This window comes from Narcine bancroftii, chromosome 4 (assembly GCF_036971445.1).
Source record: "Narcine bancroftii isolate sNarBan1 chromosome 4, sNarBan1.hap1, whole genome shotgun sequence".
NCBI classification, from domain to species: Eukaryota; Metazoa; Chordata; class Chondrichthyes; order Torpediniformes; family Narcinidae; genus Narcine; species Narcine bancroftii.
The window spans coordinates 247,119,403-247,141,278 of NC_091472.1; the positions used below are offsets into that span (position 1 = coordinate 247,119,403).

Here is a 21,876-nt window from a genome sequence, read left to right on the forward strand (position 1 = left end):
TGACCCATTCATACTGCCATCCATTTGCTGACAGGGTATGGACATTGTGAAGTACATTTGGTTATTATAAACCCAGGACACTCAAAGATATACAGTGAAAGGAATAAGAAATGTCATGCTCTGATATTATACCTTCTCATGTAAATCATTATAGATCATTAAAATTACTATTTTACTAATAACTGAGATCCTTAATCATTGATGCTTTGAAAGTTTTGATTATAATAGGCACATAACATGTATTAAGTCAGAACCCTAAAATTGCTGTGATGTGGCAATAGCATGTTATGGAAATCATTTCTGAGGTGTTTTGTTAATATTTTATTTTTCACATTATGAACCATATTAACCAAAATACACACAAACATTTCCCTCTTGAATATAGTGTAATTTTCTCCTCTTTCCCCCCTTCCCTTCCCTCCCTTCTTCCCACCCCCTCCCCACTCACTAAACATTCAACATATACAATACAATAAAACCATTAAACAATGTCATCACACAATGAAAATAAACAAGAAAATGGTGTCATCTACTCTTACACACTGGGTCAGTTCATTTCGTCTTCTTCTCATTCTATCATTTTAGGGGGTGGAGGTCCACTGTAGGCCCTCTCTGTTGTGTTCCATGTACAGTTCCCAAATTTGTTCAAATAATGTGACTTTATTTTTTAAATTATATGTTTTTTTTCCAATGTAATACGTTTATTCATTTCTATGTACCATTGCTGTACTCTCAGGCTCTCTTCTGATTTCCAAGTTGACATTATACATTTTTTTGCTACAGCTAAGGCTATCATAATAAATCTTTTTTGTGCTTCACCCAATTTGAGGCCTAATTCTTTACTTCTTATATTACTTAGAAGAAAGATCTCTGGGTTTTTTGGTATGTTGCCTTTTGTGATTTTATTTAATACCTGATTTAGATCTTCCCAAAACTTTTCCACTTTCTCACATGCCCAAATTGCATGTACTGTTGATCCCGTTTCCTTCTTATAGTGAAAACATCTATCTGATACTGTTGGGCCCCATTTAATTAACTTTTGAGGCGTGATATATAGCCTGTGTAACCAGTTATATTGTATCATGTGTAACCTCGTGTTTATTGTATTTCTCATAGTTCCAGAGCATAGCTTTTCCCATTTTTTATTTTTTATCTTTATGTTCCCACTTTTGTTTGGGTTTACAGCTTATTTCATCGTTCTCTTTCTCTTGCAGCTTGATGTACATGTTTGTTATAAATTTTTTAATTATCATTGTGTCTGTAATCACATATTCAAAGCTGCTTCCGTCTGGTAACCTCAGCCTGCTTCCCAATTTGTCCTTCAAGTAGGTTTTCAGTTGGCGGTATGCAAACATTTTACCGTGAGTTATACCATATTTGTACTTCATTTGTTCAAAAGATAATAAATTATTTCCCAAAAAACAATTTTCTATTTTTTTGATCCCTTTTCTCTCTCATTCTCTAAAGGAAAGGTTATCTATTGTGAAAGGGATTAGTTGATTTTGCATCAATAATAATTCTGGTAGTTGATAATTTGTTTTTTTTCCTTTCTACGTGAATCTTCTTCCAAATGTTGAGCAGGTGGTGCAGTACTGGTGAACTTCTATGTTGCACCAGTTTTTCATCCCACTTATAAAGTATATGTTCTGCTACCTTATCCCCTATTTTATCTAGCTCTATCCTGGTCCAATCTGGTTTTTCCCTTGTTTGATAAAAATCTGATAGATATCTTAGTTGTGCTGCTCTATAAAAATTCTTAAAGTTTGGTAGCTGTAAGCCCCCTTGTTTGTACCATTCTATCCTCGGTTTCCCCCCTTTCCATAAGAATTTCCTTATTATTTTATTTAGCTTATTCAAGAATTTCTCTGTTAAGGGAATTGGTAATGATTCCTTGGGAAGATATTAATTTTAATGCAATTCACCCTTCCTATCAGTGTTAGTGGTAAATCTTTCCAATGTTCTAAATCATCTTGTAATTTCTTCATTAATGGCTGATAATTTAATTTTTATAGATGGTCTAGATTATTATCCAGTCTAATACCTAGGTATCGGATTGCTTGTGTTTGCCAATTAAATGGTGATTCTTTCTTAAACTTTGTGAAATCCATATTATTCATTTGTATCACTTCACTTTTATTTGCATTGATTTTGTACCCCGATATTTCTCCATATTCCTTCAATTTATTATGTAATTCTTTTATTGATAATTCTGGTTCTGTTAACTATACTATGATGTCATCTGCAAATAAACCAATTTTATATTCCTTCTATTTTATTTTTATCACTTTTATGTTATTTTCTGTTCTTATCAGTTCTGCCAAGGGTTCTATAGCTAAAGTGAACAGTGCGGGAAATAATGGACATCCCTGCCTATTTGATCTGCTTAATTTAAATTGGTTCGATATATATCCATTTACTGTCACCTTCGCCAATGGTCCCTTATCTAATGCTTTAATCCAATTAATATATTTTTCTGGTAGGTTGAACTTCTGTAGTACTTTGAATAAATAATTCCATACTACCCTGTCAAAGGCTTTATCTGCATCTAAAGCAACTGCCACTGTTGGCGTCTTGTTTCCTTGTACTGCATGGATTAAGTTAATGAACTTACAGATATTGTCCGTTGTTCATCTTTTCTTAATAAATCCAGTTTGGTCTAGTTTTACTATTTTTGGGTACACAGTCGGCCAATCCGTTTGCTAATAGTTTTGCTATTATCTTATAATCTATGTTAAGTAGAGATATTGGTCTATATGATGCTGGTGTTAGTGGATCTTTCCCTGTCTTTGGTATTACTGTAATTATTGCTGTTTTACATGAATGTGGCATGTTTTGCATTTCTTCAATCTGGTTCATTACTTCCAGGAGAGGAGGAATTAATAAGTCTTTAAATGTTTTATAGAATTCTATTGGGAGTCCGTCCTCTCCAGGCGTTTTATTGTTCGGTAGCTTTTTTAATATATCCTGTATTTCCTCTATTTCAAATGGTTTTATCAATTTGTTTTGCTCCTCTTCTTGCAATTTCAGTAGTTCAATTTTAGCTAGAAACTCATCTATTTTGTCTTCTTTCCCTTTGTTCTCAGTTCGGTATAATTGCTCGTAGAATTCCTTGAAGTCTTCATTGATCTCTGTTGGGTTATATGTAATTTGTTTGTCCTTTTCCTTGATGCCAATACCATTCTTTTAGCTTGTTCTGTTTTAAGCTGCCAAGCTAGTATTTTGTGTGTTTTTTCTCCTAGCTCATAATACTTCTGCTTTGTCTTCATTATGTTCATCTCCACCTTATACTTTTGTAGTGTTTCGTATTTTATTTTTTGTCCTTCAATTCTCTTCTTTTTGTTGTAACTTCCCTTGTTGCTAGTTCTTTTCTGTACTTACTATTTCCCTTTCCAGCTGTTCTATTTCCCAATTGTAGTCCTTCTTCATTTTAGTTACATAGCTTATTATCTGCCCTCTGATGAAGGCTTTCATTGCATCCCATATATAAATTTATCTTTCAGTGATTCCGTATTTATTTCAAAGTACATTTTAATTTGGTGCTCAATGAATTCTTTAAAATCCTGTCTTTTAAATAGCATGGAGTTTAATCTCCATCTATACATTCTTAGTGGGATGTCCTCCAGCTCTATTGCTAATAACAGAGGTGAGTGATCCGATAACAATCTAGCTTTATATTCCGTTTTCCTAACTCTCCCTTGGATATGGGTTGACAACAGAAACAGGTTAATCCTTGAGTATGTTTTATGTCTACTCGAATAATATGAGTATTCCTTCTCCTTTGGGTATTGTCTCCTCCATATATCCAAAGGTTTCATTTCCTGCATTGATTTAACCATAAATTTGGCTACTTTGTTCTTTCTGCTAGTCTTTTGTCCAGTTTTATCCATCTTTGAATCCAAATTAAGGTTAAAGTCCCCTCCTATCAATATATTTCCCTGCGTATCTACAATCTTCAAAAAGATATCTTGCATAAACTTTTGATCCTCTTCATTAGGTGCATATATATTGGCAAATTCCAAAATTCTGAATATATCTGACACTTTATCATTACATACCTCCCTGCTGGATCTATAGCTATACCTCTGGCTTTTGAGTTATATGATGCTGGTGTTACGTGCCCTACCCAGTATCTCCTTAATTTCTTGTGTTCCACTTCAGTTAGATGCATTTCCTGCACGAATGCTATATCAATTTTCTTTCTTTTTTTCAGTAAATTTAATAGCCTCTTCCTTTTGATTTGGTTATGTATTCCATTAATATTTATAGTCATATAGTTCAACATGGCCATTTCATACTTTGTTTACATCTCATTTCCACTTCCTCACCACCACCTTTCCATTTTTCCCCATTTCCATTACTCAGTTTTCTTTTTTTTAATGCACTGTATGACAACACTTCTAAAACATAAAATATTTCAACCATTCCCACATCTAAAATTCCCTTAACCCCAAGTGTCCCCCCCACCTCTCTAAGTCACCCCTTATCCCTTGCTGGGCAACCACAACTCCCCTCTCCATTCGGACTGTGAACCCGTTCGCAAGTGTCAACTGATTTCGCAGTGACTGTTATTCTTTCCCACCCAACCCCTTCCAGAAAAGACTTTTATCTTCACATTACAACAAAGCTCCCCCTCGTTTCTTCGCTTTTTATTTCTGTTCTATTTATTTATTTTAACCCCCCCCTCCTTTTTTTCCCCCCTTCTCCCTTACTTCCCTTTTCTTCCCTCCTTTAGTTCTTACTTATACATTATTTTTACTTCTTTATATGTAGTTTGTCATCGTTCTTTGTTCTTGTTATATCTCTTCATCTCTCTTTCTGTCTTGCAGGTGTTCTGCAAATTCTCATGCTTTCTCTGGATCTGAGAACAGTCTGTTTTGCTGCCCCAGGATAACTATTTTAAGCACTGCTGGATATCTTAACATAAATTTATAGCCTTTCTTCCATAGGATCGATTTTGCTGCGTTAAACTCCTTCCTCTTCTTCAGGAGCTCAAAACTTGTGTCTGGGCAGAAAAAAAATGTTTGACCTTTGTATTCCAGTGGTTTTTTTTCTTCTCTCATTTTATTCATTGCCTTCTCCAATCTATTTTCTCTTGTCATGTATCTCAGGAATTTTACTAAAATGGATCTTGGTTTTTGTTGTGACTGTGGTTTCAGGGCTAATGTTCTATTTCCATTTCCTTTCTATTTCCATTCCTTTCTACATTTCTGGCATTCCCAGGACCTTTGGGATCCATTCTTTTATAAATTCTTTCATGTCTTGGTCTTCTTTATCTTCCTTAAGGCCCACTATCTTTATATTGTTTCGCCTACTATAGTTTTCCATTATATCCATCTTCTGAGGTAACAACTCCTGTGTTTCTTTAACTTTTTTGTCACTATTTTCCAATTTTCTTTTTGTCATTCACTTCTATTTCTACCGCCATTACACTTTCTTCAACATTTTCTAATCTTTTCCCTACATCTGTTGACCATCTCTATTCTACTCACTTTTTCTACTGTACTTTTCATTTTTCTTTTCATTTCACTAAATTCTAGTATCAACCATTCTTTTAATGCTTTCATTTGTTCTTTAATTTTTGTATCTATCTTCTTCTTCTTTTTCTTCTTCTTCTTCTTCTTCTTCTTCTTCTGTGTCTGCTCTTGTGTTTGTGTCTTCTATTTCTCTTCCTTGTATCTGTGTCTCTTCTGACTTTTGTTGAGCTGCTTGTCTCAGTTTGTTGGTTTTTTTTCCATGGTGTCTTGATGTTGGTCCTCTTCTTCTGGGTTGGTTATCTGTTGTGTTTCTAGTTTCCTTTTTTCATTCTCACCCCTCCTGTTCTGTTATTTTCTTTATCTTCCAGCTGGGATCCCTGCTGTCGGGTCTCTCTCAGCTGTTCGTGCTGTGGAGTTTCATTCCACACCTGGTCCCCCCTCCCGTCGGTGTTGTCCTTGTCGTGCGCAGTTGCGCACCCCTGTTTGGCTCCATGAGCCATTTTTGCAGTCCTGCGGTTAGTGGGTCACGACCCTGCAGGGTCTCCACTAACCTCGGGGAGTGGGCTCCTCTTTCACGGCAGGTCCCGGCTTTTTCGTGCAGGTAAGGCCTTCACCTTTCTCTTCCGGCATCTTTCTTTCTTCTTTTCTTCCCGTTGTTTTTGGCTTTTCTTTCTTAGGCGCCATTTTCTCCTCACCTTTATTTTTTATTTGTCATGATTTGTGTGTCTGGGGCTTTGCTTTTTCTTCACTTTTTTCTTTCTTTTCTGGAGAGGGCTGGTATTCTCCTACCGGCCACTACTCCATCATGTGACTCCTCCTATTTCTGAGGTTGAGTATAAAATTAATGTCAGTATTTCAGGCAATGGTGTACTGATGCTTCCTAAAGCACTTTTTCTGCCACCATTTGAGGATGAAATTTTAGAAATTCATGTTAGCTGTTCAAAAATGACTTGTAAATTGCACATTGACAAGAATGTTCTTTTTTTTTCCTTTCACATGTTTTCGAAAAGTTTACATAGAAATGTATACTTTGTGAAGATGGCAAGTTCTGGTTAAAGTTTGAAGGTTACTTGAACTGGCAACTGTTAAGTGTTTGAGACAAAGTGACAGCACAGACCGTGTCTCTTGGCCTACAATGCCCATGTCGACTATCAAGCATTATTCCCATTTACCTGCACTAGGTATGTGGTATATGTGATTAATTCGACAAACTCACTTGCTGCATAATGACTGTCGTCATGCATACTATGTAGAACTGTACACAGCTTTGAAGAGCAAATGAACACCTTTTTAAAAGGATTTGAATTAACATGATATTAGCAGATACAAGACCTAGGAAGACTATTTGGCCATTCAACCCATTGAATCTGTCCTGCCATTCCATTGTGGCTGGTTTACTATATTTTTTCATTCTTCTGCCTTCTCTCTGTAACCCTTGATTCCCTTCCTAACCAAGAATCTATTGACCTCTAACTTAAATAAACCCAATTTTTTTTTCTATTTTGGTATGCCATTTGTTGAGATTAGTGTGATATATGTTCGCCATCTCAAGTCATTCCCCAGAGATGCTCCATTAGTTAAGTTGGATTGGGACTAAGTGATCCTTCACTCATTCACAAGTGACTTAATTACTTGGTTGCTCTTTTTGTATGGTTTCAAAAAGGTGCTGCTGACAGCCAATTCCTTTATTTGTACTGGCTACCATCTGTTCTGGGATGTTTATGGTCAAAGTTTTCCAAGGGGAGGAAATCTCTGAGAAAGGCTTCCCAATTCTACCTGCTTTGATCATTGTACCCTCATGTAGGAATTTTATCCAATGGTCTTCTCTGAGAGCTCTAATACAGCACAACTGTGGGTGAGGTAGAAATGCAGACTATCCATTTTTATTTTGCACTTCTTTTTTCAAAGGGAATAAAAACACAATGCTGGAGAAACTCAACAGTGTACTTTATGTAACAAAGATGAAGGTACAAAACCAAGGTTTCAGGCTTGAGCCTTTCACCAAGGTATGACAAATGTAGGTAGGCACCCAATGTTTTCTCCAATCATGGTGTCTGCAGACTCGCATGTTTTACTCTTTTTTGGAGGGAGGTTTGTTCAGTTTGATTGGCATGCAAGCTATAACAAGTTATCCTATTGAGCAAAACATTTATCCAGGTAATTAAAATACCAGTGAAGGATAAAATGAATGGTCTGCCCAACATGTACAAAGGCTTGCATCATGCAATCCAGGTCACATGCTAATACTGAAAACAGCCAATCCTAACTCAGCTAGTTATACCTCCAAAATACTAAAATAAATTATTCACACCATCTGCTGAGAAGAAGAGGAAGTAAATTGGATTGAAAATGGGCACAGGGATTATGATGCACTGTTAACCTGTTCCAGTCATTTGGATTGCAGGGAACATGCCAAGTTTGTGGTGCCACCTGCTTATTTACATAACTGTGTGCAGCCAGCATGGACCTTTGTGATAATTGGCTGCATGGCTCAGTGAGTATCTAATGTTATCAGTGAGAAGAGTTCAAAGCTGGTCTGCCCCCCTCCCCCCCTTAGAGCCAGCAAAAAGACAAAGAAGAGGTGCGTCAGGAAGCCATTCTCCTATGGAAATTATGTAGAATGCAGTATAATACTATCACTTCACATGAGAGAGCAGGATCAATAGTTTATGTGGGATTGAAGGCCTGAGTAGATTAGGTGCATTGCTGGTTTATTATGATCTACCTGTAAAAGATTAGGAGAGCCTCAAGACCAAGCCAGTAGGAGACAATCATTGCAGCAAATTATCCTGTACTGACAGTTTTTGGCTTCATCATTTTCAGGGTAAGGCCAAACATAAACTTGAGGAAGAGCATATCATATTAGTCATAAACCAAATGGCATGAAGATCAGTTTTCCTTATTTTAGGTAGATCTGCCACTATCTAGTTCCACTGTTTCCATCTTTTCTTCATCTACTGGTATTCTTATTTTTCTCTCGATCCCCACCCCCACTTCCCCCTTCCTTCTCCAGACTCTCCACTTGTCCCATCTTCTGCGCAATGCCCTATCACCTCCTGTTACCCCTGCACCCGATTACGTACATAATATCACCCTTTTTATACTTTAGTCTTGATAAAAGGTCTCAACCCGAAACATTGATTGACCAGTTAACCATGATGCTGGGGTCGAATGCAATACACAGAAGTACCAAAGAAGCTTAGCAGGTCATGCAGCACCCATAGGAAGTAGAACATCTTTGTTTCCTATGAACCAAGGGCTGAAACATTAGTTACCCTTTATTTCCTCTACTTTTGTGTATTGCATGTTGACTGACCATTTCTATCTATGGATGCTGTCTGATCCATTAAGTTCCTCAATGTTTGCTCAAATACTTTGTGCAGTGCCACAAAAAGTTCCACATCACATTAGCCATTGTGGTCAGCAAATGAAGCTTCACCGCTTCAAGCACCGATCAATGTTTGTAGGCTATAACAGCAGTCTAACCAACTGCATCCTAACACCCTGGCACACTACTCCGGGAATGTGGCAGTTGCTCTCTAAATCCCTTTCTCCAGCAATCTTCCTCCTCCCACGACTGTCACTCTGTCACTGGCCTTTGCTGTCCCTTTATCTAACTGGCCTGACTGGTGCCTCTCATGTGAAAATGCAGCAGCCACAGTCATCCACCTACCCCTACAGAGAAAGCCAACAGCCTTTCAGCAGCTGAGCAGCAGACGTTCGAGCATCTTTGTGCAGGTGCACTCTGCCAGAGGAAACACAAGGGACTTTAGTTAGCAAATGCACTCTGCTGGTAGAACCCAGTGGGCTGAGCAGCATCAGTGGGAGAAAATGAACGCCGACTTTACCTGTCGGAACCGTTCCCCAGTATTCTGATTCTGCTCGACCGTCTGAGTGGATTCAACAGATTGTGCTTGGCGTCAGATTCCACCGTCTGCAGTCTTCATATGTAGGATTTTTATTTTTGCATTGTACTCAAACAGGTGATGTGAAGCCCAAACAAAAACATAAAAAGCTAGAGGTGGTCAGTGGATCAAAGTCAAGATTTCAGGTCGAACTTCCATTGGGCTCCTGCGAGGTGTTACCAATTATATCTATGTTCTTCCCCTGGGATGCTGCCTGACCTCCCGTGGAGCTCTGGTGCTTTACGATTTGATTTCACTTTCCCAGGCTGTCAAGCTTTCACTTTTGGATATCAGTGATGATCAGTATATGTGGCTGGGTGCTGCAAATACTGATACACCAATTGGTGGAGATGTTCCGAGATGGTCCTGTAGAGAATTACTCTTTTGATTCCTTCATTCCACCTTATCTGTTTTGTCCTGCAGCTGAGTCTGTTCCTCACTAATGTGGAGGTGGGGAAGTATGTGGAAATTTGTGGGACAAGCTGTCTGAGGAAGTAGTGGAGGTGGGTACAATCACAAAGTTTAAAAGGCATTTGAACTTCTACAAGGACGGAAGTTAGAGAGGTGTGGGCCAAATGCAGGCAAAGTGGGATCAACTTTGTTAGACCACTTAGTCAGCATGGCTGACTTGGGCCAAAGAGCCTGTTGCCATGTTGTGAATCCCTGAGTCCTTACAGCAGACACTGTGGATCTTGGCACTAGCTCTGCCAAGTGCAACATGATCAACTTCTTCGGTATAACATTGATCTGCAGGGCAGTGTACCCTGCTGGAATCCTTGATCAGCAGTAGCCACATTTTGCTTCAATAGAGAGGCTCATATTAACTGTGAACTGAAGATGGCCACCAAGTGAAAGCAGAAACAAAGGTGTAAGCTAACGAGAACCCAACTGGCATTGTTTGGTATAACTGATCACACTACCAGGCTCCTCCTCCACAGGCAAGGCCCCTCAACTCTTCCTCTGCTACATCAATGACCTCATTGGTGCTACCTCCTGTACCCATAATGAGGTCATTGACTTTTTCAACTTTGCTGCCAACTTCCTCCCCAACCTTAAATTCACTTGGTCCATCTCTAGCAACACTCTACCTTTCCTCGATCTCTGTCTCCATCTCAGGAGACTAATTCTCGGCAGGCATCTTCTATTAACCCATTCCCACAGCTACCTCAACTACACCTCTTCTGTTCTGTGCTGAATGTCAGATGTTGGAGGTCCTGGAGTCTCCCAGCCTCCCCAATAGACATATCTGCACCCAGTGTGTTGAGCTCCAGCTCCTAAGGGACTATGTTAGGGAACTGGAGTTGCAGTTTGATGATATTTGTCTGGTTAGGTAGAATGAGGAGGTGATATGGAGGAGTTATAGCCAGGTGGTCACACGGGGGCCATGGGAGACAGACAAGTGGGTAATAGTCAGGAGGGGGAAGGGAAAGAGTCAGGTACTAGAGGGTACCCCTGTGGCTTTATACCTTAACAATAAGTATTCTTGTTTGAGTACTGTTGGAGGGGAAACCTACCTGGGGGGAAGCAACAGTGGCCATGCCTCTGGCACAGAGTCAAGCCCTATTACTCAGAAGGGTAGAGAAAGGCAGAAGTGATAGGGGACTTTATAGTTAAGAAGTCAGACAAGTGATTCTGTGGATGCAGGAAGGAAACTCAGATAGTGATTGGCCTCCCAGATGCCAAGGACTAGGATGTTTCAGATCGCGTTGAACATCTCTTGCGGTGTAAGGCGCCGGCTGGTGCAATATAACTTTTGCATTAACTATAACTTACTCCACAAACATTACACAAATTCAAATCATAATTATCAGACCAATCTTTTCAATGAGGTCAAGAAATAGGTACTTTCTTGCATTCAACTTGATCATGCCCTAAAGTGAAGCCTTTCTGGGAAGATTTGGGTAATCTGGAAAAAAATTACTGGAATTCAGGAACCGGAATTATTTTTATTGGGGAATTTAGAAGGTATAAGACCTAAAATGAGGCTGTCAGAATATCAATTAAAATTTGTTAAGCTCACTTTAGCAGTGGGCAGGAAATACATAGCAGTTACTTGGAAATTTGATTCCCAACTAGGTTCAGCCCACTGGAAGACAGAAATGCATAATTGTGTTCCCCTGGAGAAGATCACCTATAACCTCAGAAACAGGAATGATGTATTTTTAAGAATATGGAATTCATACCCAAGGTACTTGGGGTAATTTTTTAATGATTCTCCCATTCTGTCTCCCCCCCTCCCCATCCCACAGTGTTCACAGCACCGAGGACCCTAGATAAGCCAGGTTATTTGTCCCTTGATGGGAGTGGGGTTTATCCTAGGTGAAGCCAATCTTATTCTTCTCTTATTTTCTTTTTTCTTACTTTTTATTCTTTCTTGTTTCTTGGGGAGTGGGAGGGTTCCTCTTATTTTGTTCTTCTTTCTCTCTATTATATTTTTTTCTTCTGTTATGCCCAGAGGACCCCAAAACCCAGCAGCAATATATATTCACCAATGAAAACAACAGAACTGATCTCTCTCTCTCTCTCTCTCTCTCTCTCTCTCTCTCTCTTCTCTCTTCTCTCTTCTCTCTCTCTCTCTACTTGAAAAAACAACATGACCCTCTGAAAATCTCAAGCTACCCTTCCAGACAGCCTGAGGCTCCGAACTACTCCTCCAATCTCTTTCATATGTTGCTTTTCGAAACAACAATCCATTAGGGTCCCCTGGGCACTCCACAAAGTTTTTGCAAAGGCCGCCAGGAACCATCCTGTCTGGCTTGAACAGAGCTCCAGTTTTTTAAATTTGATCTGTTTTGAAGTGTTTGTATGTGACCTACACTAAAAAAAAAACTGCCACAATTTATCTCCCAAGAACATATCTATATACAATACAAGCACAACATCCTCTGTCACACTCCCTTTGGTTCAACATGGACATTGAATTTGCATTTTTGAGTATTATGGTAATTTTTATTTATAATAATTGAATCACGTTGACTTTTTTCCTGTGTTCTCACTTTCTTTAACATTGACATGCAGTTTGTTATTTGTATTAGTTTGTTAATATTATGGATATTGATGTTTTTTTTCTTTTTGATTATTCTTTGCTTTGACTGCATGTTGCTTGAAAATTCTTAAAATATAATAAAATTAAAGATATTTTGCAGAGGGAGGGAGAACAGCCAGAAGTCATGGTGCATATTGGTACCAATGATATAGGTCCAGAAAAAATATTATAAGGAGTTAGGAAGGGAGTTCAGAAGCTAGACTGCAAAGTTAGTAATCTCAGGATTACTGCCTGTGCCAAGAGAGAGTGAGTATAGGAATAGAATGAGCAAGAGGATAAATGTGTGGCTGAGAGATTGGAGCAGGGGCCTGGGATTCAGATTTTGGACCATTGGGACCTCTTTTGGGGTGGGTGTGACTGGACAAAAAAAAAAGGATGGGTTGCACTTGAATACCGGGGACCAATATCCTGGTGGGGAGGTTTGCTAAGGCTACTGGGGAAACTTGTCAGGGGTGGGAACTGAACTGAAGAGACTCGGGAAGAGGAGGTTGCTTCACAAATAGAAAAAGCTTGGAGACTGTGTGAGGGAAGATAGGCAGGTGATAGAGAAGGGATGTGCTCAGATGGATGGTTTGAGATATATCTATTTTAATGCACGGAGTATTGTGAACAAAGCAGATGAGCTTGAGAGCATGGATTAATACTTTGAGCTAAGATATGGTGGCCATATCCTTCATTACCTGTACATCTGCCCTGGCCCCCTCTGCCGCCACATGCAGGAAAGACAGGATTCCTCTTGTCCTCACTTATCACCCTACCAGCCTCCACATCCAACACATCCTCCTCCACCATTTCTACCACCTATTACATGATCCCACCACTGGATACATATTCCCCTCTCCTCCCCTCTTCACCTTCCACAGGAATCATTCCCTCTATGATGACTCCCTTGTCCACTTCTCCCTTCACTCAAATCATCCCCTTGGTACCTACTCCTGTGATCACAGGAAATGCTCCACACCTCCTCCCTCAGCACCATTCAGGACCCCCAAACAGTCCTTCCAAGTGAACCAATTCCCTTGTGAATCTACAGACATCGTCTACTGCATCTGGTGCTCCCATTGTGGTCTCCACATTGGGCATGGACTGGGAGATTGCTTTGTTGAGCACCTTGGCTCTGTCTGCCACAATAGAGTGGAACTCCCTGTGGTTACCCATTTCAATTCCCCATCCCATTCCCTTGCTGGCATATTTGTCCATGGGGTCATGCATTGCCAGACTAAAACCACCTGCAAATTGGAGGATTAACACCTCATCTTCCAAATGGGCACCCTCCAACTGGATGGCATTATTATCGACTTCATTGGCTTTCATTAAGCTCCCCCCTCACTTTTTTCCCCACCATCTTCCTCCAGCTCTGCCTCTCCCTTTCCCCTGTCTCCTTTCATACAGACATAATAAATTCTCACGTCTCCCCTTATCATATCCAATTAACACCTTTTGTTGGTCTGGATTCCTTCCCCAGCCGGCATTGTCTGAATTCTGAGATTTCTTGCTCTTGTTTCTTTCTGCTTATTCCTTGAAGAAGGGCTCAGGCATGAAACATCAGTGATATATCTTTGCCAAATCCTACAGATGCTGAAAGACCAGTTGAATTCCTCCAGCATTTCTCTTTTACTACAATCACAGCATATGCAAACACTACCAGCCTGGATATTCAAGACTCAACTCGGTTGTGGAACCTCGAATAAAAAGACCTCCAAGCAGTATGTACAGACAGATACCATAGGAAAAGAAGAGCACTCTCAAAGCTGAGCACTTACAGGGAAGAGGGCAGCTTACAGAGAGGAGGGCAGCTTACAGAGAGGAGGGCAGCTTACAGAGAGGAGGGCAGCTTACAGAGAGGAGGGCAGCTTACAGAGAGGAGGCCAGCTTACAGAGAGGAGGCCAGCTTACAGAGAGGAGGGCAGCTTACAGAGAGGAGGGCAGCTTACAGAGAGGAGGCCAGCTTACAGAGAGGAGGCCAGCTTACAGAGAGGAGGCCAGCTTACAGAGAGGGGGTTGATAGGCTTGGGCAGTGGTGCAAGAGCAACAACCTGAATTTCAACATGGCCAAGACAAAGAAGATGATTGTTCAAGAGGATGAATGACCACTCCTCACTACATACCAATGGGTCTATCATAGAGAGTGTGCGGAACACAAAGTGTGGGGAACACAAAGCTTTGGGATAGTTGCCCAATGAAAGATTCCCCGTATGAAGTGAGAGAAACATTAATCAGTTCAGTAGTTAATTCCTTTGGTTTCAAGTACTTTACTCATTGATTCACTGGCCTCTTTTTGACTGGGGAGCATAAATCTATTTTTCAGTAACTCTTAGCTCTGTTCCCCTACAAGATCATACACGGTAGAAGATCCCCATATTTGCTGATCTCATATAATTTCAAGTATCTAAAAAAAAGTGATATACCTATGCTCAAAACATAATTAATAGCTAAAAGTTATCATTTCTTGAGTACTGATAATGTAGATGTAAGAACAACCTTAACTGATGACAACTGTTGTGTGTGGTGAGACTGAATCTGTTTTAGATAGGCCGTGTAAGCAGTTTGATATAAGTGTGAGAATTTGTCACAGGGAAAATAATTTAGATTATTTTCCCATTTCTTGTCATGCAGCCCTATTATGGCCTTCAGTCAGAATTTTGAAATACATCCTGATATCAGATTTGTTTCTACCTGCTAACACATTTGCGGTTATCCTTTCAAAAAGAGCATAAAAAGTTGCATTTAATGGTCAATTTCATATTCATTTCAAGATGTACAGAAGTAATTCATGGGCTAAGAACAGTTGTGATACAAGAAAAATGCACTAAATATGATGACCATATTAATAGTTTTTTTAATAATCTTGAATGAAGGAAATATACAGGTATTATGGATTTGTGACTTATGTGACTTGCATCCATCCGCATATATGACCGATTTTTAAAAAAAATATATAAGAAAACATAAAATTTACGTGGTTTATGTGGTATTTACAAACTATAACAGGGATACAGGGCAAGTAAGAGTCAAAATATGTGTACTTACCTTGTTAGTCGGTGTCGTGGGGCCCATAGGCTGGGTGCAGCCATCTTGATTCCTATGTTCATTCGGTAGTCTTTGGTTGGCACATGCGCAGTGGGTTCATATATTAGAGTTTGGTTGGCACATGCATGAAGAGTTTGCCAGGGCCAGCCTTAGGATCTGCGAGACCCAATTGGAAACATTTTTGTGGGGCCCCAGGTTCACAGCCGAGGTTAATGGCTGTCATTGCTACCCTTAATTCCCCACACAGATGAAACCGCTGAACCAGCCACTGCGTAGGGGAACAGAGGAGGGGGCCGTTGCCCTGACACTGTTACAGCATTGGGGTGTGGGGAGGGAGAGAGAGTGATGGCAGAATGATTCAGGTAGGCGAGGGTGGAGAGATGGCAGCGCGACTCAGGTGGGCGAGGGGTGAGACAGCAGTGCGACTCAGGCGGGCGAGGGAGGAAGAGACAGCAGTGTGACTCAGGCTGTTGAGGAGAGGGAGAGAGATGGCAACGCTACTCAGATGGGTGGGCTTAAAGGGATCAAAATAATTCTAAAATCCAGAAGATTCCAAACAACGGCAGGTGACTGGTTCAAACAATCCTGGATAAAAGGTTAGGCAACTGTATTTCCTTAGTGCAGTGCTCGCTTAGGCGTAGAGCCCAGTTGGAGGTAATTGGCTCAATTCACTTAAAGAAGGCCCTGGGGTTCACGTCCTGGAGTTGGTGCATGCGCGAGAGTTAAAGGTGCAAATTCAAAATTATTAGGGCACTTAATGCTGAACTCCAATATGTGTACCTACTACACATGCGTCAACTGAAGACTCGCGCACGCACACAGGAATCAAGGTGGCTGCGCCCAGACTATGGACCCTGGGACGTCAATGATGAAAACAATGCTGACTAATAAGGAAAGTTCAGATGATGAAAATTTTGATTTAAAAAGTTTGCTTTAAGACTTATTTACTCCATGTGCACGGGCAAAATTCTGACATATCTATTTTGAAATATGACTGATCTTTCAGTATCAGTTGCAGTTGAAAGTTGGGGAGTACCTGTATAGAAGCTGTACACATGGAAGGGATAATTCTTCAGGATAGTGTGTGGGATCTTTTTCATCCTCTTTAGAGAATAGATGAGCCCTCAGTATTAAATCTCACTCAGAGTTATCACCTCTGACAGCATGTAATTGATACATAAGCATGGACTTTATTGCTTAAACCATGACTGTGACTTAAACCTAAAACCCTTCTGTCTTTGAGACAAGAGTCCCACCCACTGATCCACTCACATTTACTGCTCAAGCTGCACTTTCATATTTAAATTTTTTAAAATATATATTTCCCACATCATCGAAGCTGATTCTGTCCATCGAAACCCATGTCACACAAATGGGGGGGGTGAGAGGAATTCGAAGGACCCAAATAAAATCCAGGCTGATCATGAAAAGAGCATACTGTTACGAGCCCAGAGGACCCTAAAACCCAGCAGCAATAGAAATTCACCAAGACAAATGGTTACTTAGATAAGTTACTTTTAATTACCTTTAAACATGAAAACAGGATCAAACTTTAACTTAATACTATTAACTTAACTTAACCACTTCTAATTCTGAGCACCCATGTATGTAATGTGTACAAGTACAGAAAAGTTCTTTGATTCACAGTCCAATCTCACCTCACTCCTCCAAGTTCACTGGTTGCAGGCAATTCTTATACTGTGCACAGAATTTAACATTTATTAATTTCACCAGGCTTTGCCACTTGAAAGGTAAATGGTTACCATTCAGGAAGGTTCTTGTTGGTTTTCAGAGAGAGATTTATTGCTCGTTGGACACCCACAACTGATCCTTTTCGATCAGCCACTTCAGTGTCTTGCTGAAGAAAGTTGCCCTATCAGGGTTTTCCAGATGATAACCCCTTTCTTTCAGGTCACCACAGTGTTCCTTTTTGTTTCCCTTATTTCAAGTGAAACATTAGGCAGCCAGTCCTCTCCTTTTGTATGGACCATAGGGGCTTTGACCAGGCTGACCTAAGAACTCACAACCCGGCTTCAAAATAGGGTTTCTCCACAATCTTTCCAGCTTGTCCTGTTCCAGTCCTAGCAGCTACTGCTGCTGCTGAACTGTAGAACTGGCTCCCCACACCCCCCCCCCCCCCCACTCTCTCTCTCTCTCTCTCTCTCTCTCTCTCTCTCTCTCTCTCTCTCTCTCTCTCTGAGAAAACCACATGACCCTTTTAAAACACTCAGTCAGACTGCAGTGCCGGACCTAATCTTCCGTGTTCGTTCATCTGTTGCTTTCCAAAACAATAATCCATTATTCCACAGCATGTCCAAATAACACCTACTTGTGAAGTCCCTGTAGGCGCTCTTCAAAGTTTTTCCAAAGGCTCTCTGAGCCTGAACTGTCTGGCTTGAGCAAAGCTCTGGCATTTACATGAGATCTGTTTTGAAGTGGTTGTATGTGACCTACACTAAAAAAAAACACTGCCACAAATTATCTCCTTTAAAACATATCTATATACATTATAAAATATAACAATCTGTCGCAGAACAAATTCTTCATAATCAGCACTGGGCTCAAACATGGGTTTATGGTGCTGCAGTAGCATTCCCATAGTTTTGTGATACTGGTTATGAGCATGCATGCTGTTACTCTCTTATAAAAGCATGGATTCAATGTTGATTTGAAATTAATAGAGTAGAATTGTACCCCAATTCTCTACCATCCTGAAGTAAGGCTGATGTGGGGTTAACAGAGCTTGTGCCTACCTCAATGATTTGCATTGGAATCCAAGTGCTATTTTGGCATGTGTACTCTGTCTAACATTACTGAGCGCCAAATGTAGATAGGATTTAACACAATAAGTATGGGAGTATTTTTGAGGGCAGAAGAAGCAGAGTTGGGCATGGTCTGTAGTGCAATCCCTTCCTCCCAGTCCAAGTGGTCTAAAAGATGCCGAATGTTGTTCCAGACCAAGGCAGTGTTGTAACAGGGCAATCTCTTGGAATTCAGAGCTCACCAGCGAGAAAAAAGTCAGAATTAGATTCCTCCTTGAAAGGAGCAGGCAGCATTCAGCAAGCTTTTAGACATAAGGACTAAGTTTACAATTGACAGAAACTGTTAACCCCATGTACCCCTACAATGTGACCAAAAGCCACTGAAATTTCTCCTTTGCTCTTCACTACCATTGCTCTATCCCAACCATCAGCATTATTCCTGCTATTCCATGGTCACTGTCATCCTTCTTTCAATTAATGCATTTTCTCCAGAAGATCCACTATTATCCCCTAGAGCCACATTCAAAATTCTGGAGGAACTTAGTGGGTCAGGTAGTATTCATGGAAGGCAAAATGCTCCATCAGGAATAGCAAGCAACTTCTTTCTTTGGCTTGGCTTCGCGGACGAAGATTTATGGAGGGGGTAAAAAGTCCACGTCAGCTGCAGGCTCGTTTGTGGCTGACCAGTCCGATGCGGGACAGGCAGACACGATTGCAGCGGTTGCAAGGGAAAATTGGTTGGTTGGGGTTGGGTGTTGGGTTTTTCCTCCTTTGCCTTTTGTCAGTGAGGTGGGCTCTGCGGTCTTCTTCAAAGGAGGCTGCTGCCCGCCAAACTGTGAGGCGCCAAGATGCACGGTTTGAGGCGTTATCAGCCCACTGGCGGTGGTCAATGTGGCAGGCACCAAGAGATTTCTTTAGGCAGTCCTTGTACCTTTTCTTTGGTGCACCTCTGTCACGGTGGCCAGTGGAGAGCTCGCCATATAATACGATCTTGGGAAGGCGATGGTCCTCCATTCTGGAGACGTGACCCATCCAGCGCAGCTGGATCTTCAGCAGCGTGGACTCGATGCTGTCGACCTCTGCCATCTCGAGTACCTCGACGTTAGGGGTGTGAGCGCTCCAATGGATGTTGAGGATGGAGCGGAGACAACGCTGGTGGAAGCGTTCTAGGAGCCGTAGGTGGTGCCGGTAGAGGACCCATGATTCGGAGCCGAACAGGAGTGTGGGTATGACAACGGCTCTGTATACGCTTATCTTTGTGAGGTTTTTCAGTTGGTTGTTTTTCCAGACTCTTTTGTGTAGTCTTCCAAAGGCGCTATTTGCCTTGGCGAGTCTGTTGTCTATCTCATTGTCGATCCTTGCATCTGACGAAATGGTGCAGCCGAGATAGGTAAACTGGTTGACCGTTTTGAGTTTTGTGTGCCCGATGGAGATGTGGGGGGGCTGGTAGTCATGGTGGGGAGCTGGCTGATGGAGGACCTCAGTTTTCTTCAGGCTGACTTCCAGGCCAAACATTTTGGCAGTTTCCGCAAAGCAGGACGTCAAGCGCTGAAGAGCTGGCTCTGAATGGGCAACTAAAGCGGCATCATCTGCAAAGAGTAGTTCACGGACAAGTTTCTCTTGTGTCTTGGTGTGAGCTTGCAGGCGCCTCAGATTGAAGAGACTGCCATCCGTGCGGTACCGGATGTAAACAGCGTCTTCATTGTTGGGGTCTTTCATGGCTTGGTTCAGCATCATGCTGAAGAAGATTGAAAAGAGGGTTGGTGCGAGAACACAGCCTTGCTTCACGCCATTGTTAATGGAGAAGGGTTCAGAGAGCTCATTGCTGTATCTGACCCGACCTTGTTGGTTTTCGTGCAGTTGGATAATCATGTTGAGGAACTTTGGGGGACATCCGATGCGCTCTAGTATTGGCCAAAGCCCTTTCCTGCTCACGGTGTCGAAGGCTTTGGTGAGGTCAACAAAGGTGATGTAGAGTCCTTTGTTTTGTTCTCTACACTTTTCTTGGAGCTGTCTGAGGGCAAAGACCATGTCAGTGGTTCCTCTGTTAGCGCGAAAGCCGCACTGTGATTCTGGGAGAATATTCTCAGCGACACTAGGTATTATTCTATTTAGTAGAATCCTAGCGAAGATTTTGCCTGCAATGGAGAGCAACGTGATTCCCCTGTAGTTTGAGCAGTCTGATTTCTCGCCTTTGTTTTTGTACAGGGTGATGATGGTGGCATCACGAAGATCCTGAGGCAGTTTACCTTGGTCCCAACAAAGCTTGAAAAACTCATGCAGTTTGGCATGCAGAGTTTTGCCGCCAGCCTTCCAGACTTCTGGGGGGATTCCATCCATACCTGCTGCTTTGCCACTTTTCAGTTGTTCGATTGCCTTATATGTCTCATCCAGGGTGGGAACCTCATCCAGCTCTAGCCTTAGGGGCTGTTGAGGGAGCTGGAGCAGGGCGGAATCTTGGACTGAGCGGTTGGTACTGAAAAGAGATTGGAAGTGTTCTGACCATCGGTTGAGGATGGAGATCTTGTCGCTGAGGAGGACTTTGCCGTCTGAGCTGCGCAGCGGGCTTTGGACTTGGGGTGAGGGGCCGTACACAGCCTTTAGAGCCTCGTAGAAACCCCTGAAGTCGCCAATGTCCGCGCTGAGCTGTGTTCGTTTGGCGAGGCTAGTCCACCACTCATTTTGGATCTCCCGGAGTTTGCGCTGAAGATGGCTGCATGCGCGACGGAAGGCTTGTTTCTTCTCTGGACAGGACGGCTTTGTAAGGTGAGCCTGGTGGGCAGCTCGCTTCTTTGCCAGCAGCTCCTGGATTTCCTGGCTGTTTTCGTCAAACCAGTCCTTGTTTTTCCTGGAGGAGAAGCCCAGTACCTCTTCAGTGGATTGCAGTATGGTAGTCTTCAACTGATCCCAGAGGGTTTCAGGGGACGGGTCCATGAGGCGGGTTGCAACGTCGAGCTTTGCTTTGAGGTTTGCCTGGAAGTTTCCTCTCGCTTCGTCAGTTTTCCAACATTGAACCTCTTTCTGGGGGCTTTATTGTTCCTGGGCTTTGGCTTGAAGTGAAGGTTGAGCTTGCAGCGAACCAGCCGGTGGTCAGTGTGGCATTCCGCGCTAGGCATGACCCTGGTGTGGAGCACATCTTGTTTGTCACTTTCTCGCACCACGATGTAGTCCAGGAGGTGCCAGTGTTTGGATCGGGGATGCATCCAGGTGGTCTTAAGGCTGTCCCTCTGCTGAAAAAGGGTGTTTGTAATGACAAGCCGCTGTTCTGCGCAGAGCTCCAACAGGAGGCGCCCATTGTCGTTGCACTTGCCGACGCCATGCTTTCCCAGGATTCCTGGCCAGGTTTCTGAGTCTTTGCCGACACGAGCGTTGAAGTCGCCCAGGATGACAACCTTGTCGGCTGTAGGGGTACGTTGGATGAGGTTGCGCAGGTCGGTGTAGAACTTGTTCTTTTCTGCTGGTTCCGCCTGGAGGGTTGGAGCATAGACACTGATGAGGGTGATGTGACGCTTGTTTTGAAGTGGGAGTCGCATGGACATGATTCGGTCCGAGAGGCCTGTCGGAAGGTTTTCGAGTTTGGAGGCAATGAAGCTCTTGACCATGAAGCCTACAAGCAACTAGTTTACCTATTAAGCTCTGACACCTGCTGCCCACACCTT

At 42.0% G+C, this 21,876-nt stretch overlaps 1 long non-coding RNA gene across 1 annotated transcript in view; it reads left to right on the plus strand.

The window, feature by feature from the left end:
* LOC138761823 (uncharacterized) overlaps positions 1-21,876 on the plus strand; it is a 79,308-nt gene that overhangs the window by 41,167 nt on the left and 16,265 nt on the right. Inside the window, exons 4-5 of the long non-coding RNA XR_011356531.1 lie at positions 6,485-6,655; positions 11,456-11,567. This is a non-coding gene — a long non-coding RNA (uncharacterized lncRNA). The remainder of the gene's footprint in view (positions 1-6,484; positions 6,656-11,455; positions 11,568-21,876) is intronic.